Source organism: Rhea pennata, chromosome 21 (genome assembly GCF_028389875.1).
Source record: "Rhea pennata isolate bPtePen1 chromosome 21, bPtePen1.pri, whole genome shotgun sequence".
In the NCBI taxonomy this organism is placed as follows: Eukaryota; Metazoa; Chordata; class Aves; order Rheiformes; family Rheidae; genus Rhea; species Rhea pennata.
Window position 1 is genome coordinate 8,622,234 of NC_084683.1, and position 12,495 is coordinate 8,634,728.

Here is a 12,495-nt window from a genome sequence, read left to right on the forward strand (position 1 = left end):
TGTGATTCTATGATTCTATGAGGATAACAGACTATATGGTTTGGGGGCTGTGGGTGGGAAAGAGAGGCCCCCTTACCATGGCTGGACCATAAATGCTCCTGTTATTGCAGTGCAGATTTGCTGCTGTCAAGCCTTGCTCTTCTTTCTCCTGCTTCCTTTACATGATCTCCCCTTTCTTATTGTAGGCACCCACCCTCCCATCCTATAGTAGGCTTCAGTGTCTGTTCCTTTCATGGGAAAGAAGTAGGTGGGAGGTATCCTTGGTGCAAGCACAGGAGAAGAGATAGTGGAGATGTAAGCCAGGGGCCAAACATTTGGGCAGATGTTTCACTTTGGGGAGAAAAAAGCATTGTGTTTTCTCCATCTGCACAGAGCTCAGAGAAAGGATGAGATGGGATGTGCAGGGGTCTGCAGGAGGCTGGGAAGTACTGAGCTAGGCTCGCAATGAATTGCATGCAGATGTGGAGCAAGGAAACTGGGAGCAGCATGATGAGACATAAGAAAGGAGGTAAGGATGGGTTCCCCATTGTGGATGTTGACTGAACAATGGCAGTAGCTGTGGCCAGTTAAGGCAGCACCACCTCAGTTATGGCCTTGAGTACCAGCGTGGCACATGGACGATGGAGATGTAGGATGCTGGTGACCATGGCTTTGGAGCGCCTTCTCACCTGCACACTCATCATCCAGGAAGCAGAGACCCCACAAGCCTGCAGAAGATGTGCCCAGGAGCAGCAGGAGATGGGATAAGGCCCATCCCTTTCCTGGTCATTGTTGGGGACGGATACGAGGCAGGGTGGATGTCTGCTCTTATCCTGCCTTTGTTTATATTGCCTGGGTGTGTCAATGAAATATCTTAATAACATGGAGCAGAGGGACTCTATAGGCTTAGGATAGCTCTGGAGGAGAAAGGGTAGTGGCAGAAACTGAGGTCACCGGGAAGGGGTTACATTCATGCCCAACCTGTGGGAATGTGTAAGAAGCATGGTGCTATCAACCCTGGCTGTGCTCCTTAAACAGAGAAGGAGATGCTCTCTTGGACAGCATCAGGTGTAGAATTGCCGTCATGTGCACTCACAGCTGATCCATGACCCTTGCACATGTCACAGGTACAGAGCAGCAGCAGGTCCAGTGTCCTGGACTTTGGAGGGTTTGATGGCACACAGCCCAGCCTGCAGTGAGCAAGACAGGGAGCAGTGTGGAGATGTGTGGCTGCAGAGTGCATGCATAGCACACCATCGGAAACTCATGGTGTGAAAGGACTTGCTGTCCTACTGAAGTCCTGGGGATCTAGAGGTGATGCTCTTTGTGTCAGAGGACTACCAGAAGCTTCAGAATGGCTTTTCACCCTCTGCTGCCTGGAAGCAGGAGCTGATTTCTTCCTGTTAGAGGGAAAATTGTCTGGAGAAGAGATCCCATATGTTATGCTGATATAAAATGTAGTCTGACCCATCCCTCCATGTGTGCTTTCGACTAGTCTCTACATCTAGCAACACCCTACTTCGTGCAAGCAGCCTTCTCTCTTCTCTTTTCCTCATTAGTATCTTCCTCTTGGCTTTCTACTTACTTGGAGACTTCCTGACAGCTGCAGACTGAAAGCCTTTGATAGGGTGCTATAGGATGCTCCATAGAATGTGGGCTGGCAGCACCTTTTTCCAGTTCCACACAACCTGTTCCCCTGCCCCTTCCTCCTTCCTGTAGTTGTGCATGCACAGAGACTTGGATGGTCCCACTATGAACTGGAGCTGATAGAGAAGCAGACTGACAGAAATGTTTCTTTTTAGGCCAGCCTATTCCTTCTTCTGGTTCAACATGGGCATTTGTGCCAATTAAATGTGGATGACTCCTGAAAAAGAAAGGCTCTTGAAAACCATGTAGGGGTGGAAGCAGCACCACCAGACTGGTCTGGCATGGCTAGTGAAATGGCATATCAAGCCCTAATCAGGAGCACTGATTTGTTTCACCAACATTGCAAAACATTTGTGGACATGCCTGAGAGGGATCACATGATCACTAATGCTTCTTCACTTCTGGATGAGGCAAACTGTTGCCTTGAAACACACCATGAGCACAGAAATGCTGACAAAACACCATAGCCTGTGCTCTACCCTAGTGCTCAAGTTTACAGAGCCTTTTTTCACAATACAAGTGTCAGGCAGGTGTGATGGTGGGCTTAGTGTGGAGGCATGAGTTAGAGAAGCTACAATGGGAGCTATGTGGCAGAAGCAGGACCAGGATGGGTGACAGCACCCAGATGGAGTGCCTCCAAAGTCATCATGAAGGTGGTCATTGAAAGAACCAGCAGCCCCTTGCCCCTGCTGGCAGTGTGCATCCATCTCCTGCCTCAGGGTAATGATGCAGGGAGAGGTGTAGCTTTTCCAGGTTCTTAGCCACTGAGCAGGTGGCCCAGACCATGATTTACACCCATATGAATTGCTCAGAGTCCCTCTTCCCATGTCAGTTTGGCCTTCCTGTCATTGCGGAGGAAGAGATACTGAGAGAGTCTGTATGACCAGGGGACCAATGGAGAGGTCCTTGCAGGAAATGAGGGGACCCATGCACATTTTGGAGGCCAGTCTGGCAAGCCAGTGTAGATGCTACTGACAGCTGAAATAACACATCTGCTTGCTGACCTTCTTGTACAGCAGTTCATCAGCGCAGGAAAGGACAGCCCAGACATATTCAAAGCCTTTTTTTAACCTGAGAACTGAAAATTCAGTGTCAGATACAGGCAGCACAATGAGGTAGAAAGCAAAGAAGGTAATATGCAGACACAGGCAAAAGGTTGTATTAGTAGAGAGAGAGATGGAGTAGTCAGACACCCTTTAGGAAAGAAACCACGATGAGAAACTTTTCTTCTTTCAGCCGTGTTCTGTCTTGTCTCACTGTTGGAAGAGACTGGACGGAGCCAAAAGCTCACACATTGCCTGGACCTGAGAAGCATGTCAGGGTGCTGAGGAGGAGCTGAGCAATGTCCAGTATCACTGCACTTCTCTTGCTGGATTCCCAGTAGCCTTGGGGTGACCCTAAGCAGCTCATTTCCACTCTTCTCCAGGTACTGTGTTTGCAGCCCTCACCTGGCAGCACAGGGTGTACGCAAGCAGGAGGGAAATCAAGCTATGACAGCTCTAGCAGCTCCAGCTCTCCAAGCACCATGGCCCTGAGCACCAAGAGCCTGGTGAGAGATGTCAGTGTCTTTCTGGGTATGGGAAAGATCAGTAATATTAGGACTGTGATCCTCAGAGGCTTCAGCTACAAAGCCCTGCACCTTCTCATTTTCTGTAGAGCTCCCTCTCTGCCATCTATTGCCACTGACAGCTTCCTGCATAAGCATTTCTTTGGCAACATTGGTGAGGATCTCACTGAACACCTCTGTATCTGTCTCTGCAACTCCTCTGCTCCAGGAGTTCAGCTGTCTGTGATTGAAGGTCTTGCTGTGATCTGGTCCAGCTGCATCATCTGGGCTCCAATATCTCAGGACATGCCTAAGTCACAAGAATATGTTTTTGGAGGTATGTGTTTCTGCATGCGTGTGTACATGTGTACGTAGGGAATAGCTGGATGAGGGAAGAGCATCACAGCTGCATTTGCATTGGAAAGCCCCCCACTTCTCCCATATCTAGGATCCAGCACACAGCAGTGTCTAGAGGAGAGCCCTTCAGCTAGGAATGAGGGAGAGATTTGGAACAAATCTCATTACGAAGGAAAATACTGCCTGTTACTCAAAGCATGGTCATATCCAAAGTGCTTTGCTACCTTGCAAGATCACAGTTCTAATCATTTTGAGGAAGAGCATTCTCATACTTGCATTTGTCTGATGGTTTTACCTGCTTGTGGTGGCAAACATGCTGCTGTTGAAGCAGAGTTTTTCATTCCTCCCCTAAGCCTCACAGGAAAGCAAGAGGGAGGCTGAGAAGCGAAGTGAAAACAAAAGTGCTTTCTACATTGTTGTGGGGAGACACAGTTGAGGATGGGCCAGGTAATGTCTAGGATGGAAGACTAGGGGAGGAGGTATGAAAAGGTGCATGTGGGAGTAAGATGCCATGGGGACCCTGATTGCCTAGGGACCAAATCCACAGCCATATCCATGGGAAGGGGAAATATATGTGAGTGGGTCAAGGAATGCCCACTGTGAGGGGGCAAGTGGCAGTGACTTGCCCACAGCTGTTTCCTGCTGGTGTCAAGGGTGAAGTTAGCCCTGCTAGTGTGGGGGTGCTGGGAATCCAGTGCTGTGTGAGAGAGGAAGGTCTAGTGCTGTGCATGCTGCCCTGAGTGGCATGGACAAGTGCACCCTGCTGCAGAGGGTGGGTGGCTGGGAAGACAAAGCTGATCCAGTCTGTCCCTCATCCCTGGGATGTGTGCGCTGCCCTGGGAAAGGGAGGAGAGGGATTGGAGTGGCACAAGGTGGGCTGGCTCTGTGCATATGGGAGGAGAAAGGTTTCTGTTTCTGTGACTCAGCTCCACCCAGTGCCACAGCCTGCCCTACACTCCAGCTACATAGCGGCAAGGCAACTGACTTCTGGGCTGTCAAGGGATTTCTCAGTTGTGCTAACAATGCCCCTGCTTCTGCCTGGGCAGCCCTTGCTCTCCTCCCAGGGCTATCTTGTAGATGCGGAGGCATGGCTGCCGCTAGACTAGGGGAGCTGTCTCTTTTCTGCCCGTCTCCCCTCCCTTCCATGCTCCCTGCGCTAGCAGCCCTGCAGCATGTATGCTGCTCCAGGGTCCCAGCACATACCCCCACGGCCACTCCAGGGTGTGAGGCCATCTTGAGCACCCCCAAGGTGCAGGGAGCAGGGAGCTGGGAGCTGTTGCCCTCTGTGCTTTGCTGCTCATGAGCTGCCCACAACTGGGGCCAGCTCTTCCTGGAAATAACATGTTTTCTTGTTTGCCTGAGGTGATGACCTCAGCAGACGCTATCCAGTGTATCAGCCTCCTGTAGTGTGTGTTTTCTTGGCATAGAGGTACCAGTTTGGAAAGACCAACTCTTCTCCTATTGTTTTTTCTACTGTAGGTGCTGGCTTATGGGAAAGACATGCTGGAGACAGCACACTCAGGGAGGAACCCTGGGGCAAGATGGGAAATGGGAATAGGTTATGTGGCAAAAATGCCGCTAAGCAAGCACAGGGAGGTTGTGATAAGTCCAGTGCAAGAAGTACAGAAGAGACTGATGCCCAGGATGCTACTTGGGTCTCCTTTCCAACACAAATAAGTAATCCCTGATAGAAAGCAGGCAGTAGCCTCCTGCAGGGGCTAACCCAAAGCCCTGGGGCAACTGGTCATGCGGGAGATAAATCTGTAGGTCAATCCACAACATCTTCAGCGGAGCCTAGCTACTGCCCTGATATAATGATATCTGTATGTGTGAGCTCATGCACATGCATGCACCTAAAGACACATATAGAAACTGCTGTAAACATGTGGCAGAGCACATGAAGGATACAGTGGCAAAACTTGCAGGTTTGTATAGATGACTGCAGTGTTACTCTCTCAGAAGTATCACTGTATCTCATTGTTTCACTTTATTCGGGCACCTTTATCCATGCATTAGGAGTTTCTGCAAGGAGAATGTATGCATCTTACAAGGATTAAAAAAATATATTTTTTTATTAGCTAACACAAATATTAGTTAGGATTTAACAAGCTTGTAAGGGTGAGATGAGGGCACCAGCTGGACCCCCAGCAAGGACAGACACACAACACAAGGCACACTGTTCTTAATACTAAGCATTTATTGCCTTTGTGTCTAAGCGGGGGTTCTCCAGCAGTTTCCTGATCAAGGCAATAAAGGCGCGGGAGAATCCAAGGCACTGCTGAGTGTTGGTCCATGGTGAGGAACAATAGCGGGGGCTCTGTAAGAAATTTTTAGGTACCATACACATGCACAGTATGTGTATTGAGTTCGTTGCTAATTTCGACTCAAAGCTCAGGTGTATCACCACACTGCCACAGGTTCAGCTGCGTAACCATGACTGTGGGTCAACATGCCCTATTACAGACTCACAGAATGGTTGAGGTTGGAAGGGACCTCTGGAGACCATCTAGTCCAACCTCCTTGCTCAAGCAGGGTCATCTAGAGTGTGTTGGACAGGATTGCATTCAGGTAGGTTTTGAATATCTCCAGAGAAGGAGATTCTGCCTCTCTGGGCAATCTGTTCAAGTGCTATATATTCATATTGGTGCTCCTATTCATATTGATGCTCCTTTTCTCATGGAATGGTCTGCCTAGCTTCCATCACCTATCTCCTTGACATTCTTCCACATTTTCCCCTACAAAACTGCTAAGAATTATTAGTTTATTAGGAAGATCACCATGTCCAGAAGATACCAGAAGGGTCTTGCTGGCTAGGCATGCATCAGTCAGGAGGGGGTAGGCTGAACTTCTCCCTAGTAGTGTTTGTCCATTTGCCGCTGGATCTGTCACCACTAATTATCACTGATGACTACTGACCAACCAGAGATGGGATAGCTCAGTAAGTTTTCTAATAATGCTGTCAAAGAATAGCTCATGTAGGAAGTTAGCCATGGCAATTGTACCAGTCCTCACTCATGCTTTTTTTTTGGAATAAGGTGTGTATGGGGGTCCATATCCTCTATCTGAACTTTCAGGACAACTCTGCTGTTGTTGAACATCTTGACTCTGACACAAATGTTCCCCTTGGAGATCTCCAGGGTTTCATGTTCAGAATCTGCTCTGGCTCACTGGAAGAACATGGAGGTACTATAAGATTTGTTCCTCATCATTTTGGAATAGACACCACAGAGTCTCCTCAAGTGATTATCCATTGTGAAGGTTTCCAGGTTAAATTTCAGGTGATAAAGGATATAGCCAAAGGGACTGGAGAACATGATGGCCCAGTACAGAAGAGTTGAACTTGCACACCATGACACCCACACTCCCACTCAGGCTGTATGGAGTCTTTGCAAATGCAATTTTTCCCTGGAACCTGGGCAGATCTTGAATGGGAGAGGGCTGTGAACCTGGCCACTGAAGCAGTAACTCCTGCAGAAAGAGTGGGACTGGTAAGAAATGATTGCATAAGTCCAGATGAAAAGAGGCGATAAAAGCAGATAGGATGAGGAGAGCTCACATTTGCTCTTGCCTATACATCCATGACTGTTATGAAGTGGTACCAGTACTGAAAGGAAGTTTCAGCCTTCTCAAAGAGCAAACATCACCACTATCTACAGCAGGGAGATCAGTGTAATTTCTAACTCCACCTTCACCAAGCCTTGTTGAACCCAAGGCATGCCTTCAGAGTGGCTGCAGGATAGCAGGATAGCATGGTCCAAAGAAGTCACTTTTATAAACAGGGGAACCACTGGCTTTTGCTCCTCTCTGCCACTGCCATCCACAAGTTTCAGTATATTACTTATGCCTCTCCCTTGTCATTCATGAATGCATTGAACCATACTGATTATGTCAGAAATTCCCATGGGATTCTTTCAGTGATCTCCCTCTCTTCTGCTTCCTATGTTCTTTGCCTTAAAAAGGTATTTGTCCATGCTATGATAATTGCTTCCTATTACACCTGGGTTCTTCCCTGAAAATGTCAATTCAGTGCTCAGTTGACATCAAAACCTGCAAACTGATTGTTGTTTCTTGGAGGGGAACAAAGAATGAAACAGGAAATGTAATAGTAAGTGTAAATCTATGGTGTGCTTGCTTTTGGTCACCTGTGTGCACTGTTAGTTCCCCTGTTTGAAGGAGATGAGAGTTCATCCCACAAGAACTACAAGGGGCTTATGAATTAGCTCATAAAGGGCTTCAAACATGGGTAAAGGATGACTTTCTTGCAGTGTGTGCATTTGAACAGCTTGGTTCACTGTCATTAGTAGCTGATGCATGCAGACAGCAAGTCCAGAAAGCACTAGTGGAATTCACTGAAAAGCATTCCTGCATTTGGCCCTGAGCCTGCACTTTGGTGCCTTCTCCCCAAGCATGGAGAGAGGAAGCAACGTGGGGAGCTTGAGAACAGTGGGGTGCAGAGGAAGTCGAGTGCTGGGACCCACAGAAGGGGCTGTTGTTGGAGAGAGGTGTGGATGAGTTGCCAGAGCATATGCAGGGTGGCAGAATGCAGAAAGGGAGCAGGGACAAGTACCTGAAGTCTTGGAGCATCCTGTTCTTGGTCTTGTTCATGATCTCGATTACCATACCCCAACACACATATTTCTCACAAGGCTTTCTATGTTCTTGGTCGTGGTGATCCGGGGGCTGGAGCTGCCGGGGCTTTCACAATCTTTCTCTTTCGTCTGCATCTTCCCTGCACTGATACAGGCGTGCTGCAAGGCTGTAGAGCAGCAAACAAACAGCATAAGGGGAAGCATGCAAATAGGATGGGTAAGGTCTCTTTCCTATGGGAGCCCAGTGTAAAGGGTGCAGGGAATTGCACAACTCCTCCCCAATATCCTGAAGGGCTTCTCAGGGCTAGGAAAGGGCATCCCCTGAAAAAAGGAGGTACTGAGTGGAACAGAATAGAAGAGTATGAATCTCCTGCTCCATCCAGCCTTCACCAAATGTGTGACCCCTGACTCTGGAATGATCTAACAGTGGAAACTATTACAGAAATATCCAGGGAGGAGATCCCATTTCCTGGCCAGTCCTGCTGATAGGGTTTGGAAAGGAATTGTGTGCCACACATGATCACCAGGAGAGTCTCAAAGAAAGTGCAGACAGCAAGGAGCCACTTCTACTCACAGCCTTTCTCTTTGAAGAAGCATGCTGTTGAGGTATTTTGCTGGCTATGTGCACATCCAGCTCCTGGATTTGCCTGTTTACCTACCTATTGTTTAACTTGAGAACAGTGGAAAGTTCATGGAAGAGGAAGCCATGCAGAGTTATTAAATACAAACTCAGGAAATTCCTGAGCTTAAAATGGCTGGAGGATGGGCAGTTATGTGGGAAAGGATCATGTATGCCTGCCCTGGGCTTCCTTTTTTCCTCTGTGCATTTGCTTATGGCTGCATTTCAGTGCTGGGCGAAAAGAACCTCTAGTCCAAAACTGGATGACTACCTTCATGTCTTCATGTTCCCTTATGAGCAATCTAGCTATATAACTATTATCTGTCGTTATGCATCTTTTGTCTGGCTTTGGTAGCCACGAGTAATTCTAAGCTAGTGGGGCTCTGCTAATCCCAGAGATGGGGACAGCTGAATTGCTCAGACCAGCTACTCAGCTACAGAGAACATGAAAGGGGTGTGACGATTCAGGCTGAATTTTCTTCTCTCCTTCTGTTGTCTGTCAAGGGACCATGCTAAGACCCCAGCTACTGTCACTACAGAGAAGATGATAGATAGAAAATGTGTGTAACCCTATATAGTCCAGGTGCTCTGTTCAGCCTTTTCATGCACACCCATAAAAATAGCAAAGCCTGGGGGAAAGACTGGAGGAACTAACCATCCAGTCAGGTATGGGCTCCTGGAATTTGAGGATGAGGGAGGGAGGAAGACCTTGTCCCTCTGTGGTCTGACAGTGTCTCCCATAACATCCTCCTACATAAGCTCAGGAAGTGTGGATCAGATGAGTGGAGAGTAAGGTGGATTGAGAACTGGCTGAAAGGCAGAGCTCACAGGGCTATCATCAGTGGCATGGAGTCTAGTTGGAGGCCTGTGGCTAGTGGTGTCCCCCAGGGCTCAGGACTGGGTCCCATCCCGTTCAACATCTTCGTAAATGACCTGGATGAAGGGACAGAGTGTCTCCTCAGCATGTTTGCGGATGATACCAAGCTGGGAAGAGTGGCTGATACACCTGAAGGCTGTGCTGCCATACAGAGAGACCTGAACAGGCTGGAGAGCTGAGCAGAGAAGAACCTCATGAGGTTCAACAAGGGCAAGTGCAGAGTTCTGCACCTCGGGAGAAATAACCCTATGCACCAGTAGAAGCTGGGGGCTGACCTTCCAGAGAGCAGCTCTGCAGAGAAAGACCTGGGAGTGCTGGCAATGTGCCCTTGTGGCCAAGAAGGCCAATGGTCTCCTGGGGTGCCTTAGGAAGAGTGTTGCCAGCAGGTCGAGGGAGGTGATCTTGCCCCTCTCCTCGCCCTGGTGAGGCCACATCTCAAGTACTACATCCAGTTCTGGGCAGAGACATGGAGCCACTGGACAGAGTGCAGTGTAGGGCTTCGAGGATGATCAGAGGGCTGGAGCATCTGCCCTCTGAGGAACAGCTGTGAGAACTGGGCTTCTTCAGCCTGGGGAAGAGAAGATTGAGGGGGGATCTTATCAATGTGTATAAGTACCTGAAGGGAGGGTGGCAAGGGGATGGGGACAAACTCTTTACAGTAGTGTCATGCAACAGAACAAGAGGCAATGGGCACAAACTGAACAACAGGAAGTTCCGCCTGAAGCTGAAGAAGAATGTCTTCGCTGTGAGAGTGACAGAGCACTGGAACAGGTTGCCCAGAGAGGTTGTGGAGTCTCCTTCTCTGGAGATATTCAAAGCCGGCCTGGATGCAACCCTATCTAATATGCTCTAGGTGACCATGCTTGAACAGGGGCATTGGACTAGATGATCTCCAGAAGTCCCTTCCAACCTTACCGATTCTATGATTCTATGGTCACTGTGAAATGCTTTTTGATGTATTTAGAGACACCATGGCCTACGCCAGCAGCCACTGTCCTGGCAAACAGAAAGACAGTATCAACCAGCTGCACTCAACTGTGGCAGAGGAATTGTGCCAGCCATTGTGAATGTCCATTACATTGAATCCAGAATGACTGAGGTTGGAAGGGACTTCTGGAGATCATCTAGTCCAATCTACTTGCTTAAACACATTGTTCAGGACCTTGTCCAGGTGGCTTTTTAATATCTGCAATGATGTGGATTCCACAGCCTCTCTGGACAATCTCTTTCAACTCAGTTACCCTCACAATAAAAAGTTTTTCCTTAGATTCAGATGGAACTTTCTGTGTTTCAGTTTATGCCCATTGCCTCCTGTCCTATCACTGGTAGGAGCCTGGCCCCATCATTTTTACACCCTCCCTTAAGGTATTTATACGCATTGATAAGATCCCCCCTCATACTATGGAAAGCATACACTACGAAGCATGTGCTATGAAATCTCACAGAAGGAGGTTCATAGTATAGCCAAAATTGTTGACCGTTTTGCTCCAGAGAAATGTATGTGAATCTGAAGCAGAAGTTCCCCTCTTCCATCTTTCACACTGCACTCTCAAGCTCTTTCTTGCTGTTCCTCAGGGGAGTAGCTGGTGCCTTTGGGATAAGAGAATCTCCCTCCCAGAACAGATGGAGATACCAGCACCACATCCTTCCTCCTATGCACAGGCTTGTATATATAGGAAAGGAAGCATGAAGTGGGCAGTTCTCTTAGGCAATCAGCCCCTGAGCACTGCCCCTGTGTCAGTCCTCAGTCTGGTACCCTCAGTGCTACAGTATGTTGCAGCATATATGACAGCATTTCCATCTGGAAGCATTTCCCTCTCATGTTGAGTGAGAGAGATGCTCCAGGGTCCTCATCAGGAGATGCTCATTACTCAAATTGCAGAGAACAGGACACTCAAAGCCAGATTCATGTGATCACCATCCCAAAATCTATTGTAGCAAAGCAGATCTTTCCAAGCAGTGTGGATAAGGGGATCTTACTGCAACAGTGGCCTTGTCCTATCCCTATCTCTTCTTAGTCCTTAATGCTTTGGGGTGCAGAAAGGTGTGGGGAAGGTCCTTTCAGTTGGTCATGCTAAGGGCTGAGGGAGCTGGAAGCTGGCTAGTGGCAAAAGCAATAATGTACCATTCCATCAGTTTTCTGCACGGATGTTGTCTTCCATGACCTCTAGGGATTCCTAATGGTTGGTCAAGCTGTTTTTCTGGAAAGATGGGGAGTTAAAGGAATTAAAGTTTTGTTTCATGTTGCAATAGATTTCTGTGGGGAGTTTGTGATGATTTCAAGGGTGAAGGCCACGTAATCAAAGACTTCTGAAGAAGATTGTAAAACATGATGGCCAGCATGGTTTGTTTCATAAAGCATAACCCTCAGGCTCCCATGAAGGGTGAATTGTGCCTTGGCAAACAAGCAGATCCCTGAGGATCCTGGATGGAGGAGGCTGTAAATTCTTACCTACAGCTGAAACTCCTGTAAGAAGCTGTAAGAAGTGAGGGAAGCAGCTGTTAGTTCAATGGAGCAGGAGGAAATTTTAGTGCAAAAATGGGGAAAGGCTTTAGGGATAGGGATGGTTCACTGTCATGGTAGGGCAAGCATCTGGGGGTCATGGGACTATATTTAGAAAAAGAAACAAATGCCATGAGACCTGCCTTGCCTGTGCAAGCTCACCTTTCAGCAGGGTGGGGCTGAGACATCAAAAGAAGACAACGGCTGAGAGGCAAGGTGAAGCCTCCAGATGAAAGAAGGAGGAGTCACCTCCACTGCACCCTTCACAGAAACTTGAGGTCACAACCTCAGCTTTCCCTTCCCTCTGCATGGAGGAAGTTTCACTGGAAACTGTGGAATATGTTGATTTCTGTTGATCCTCCCCCAGATCCTCCTTCC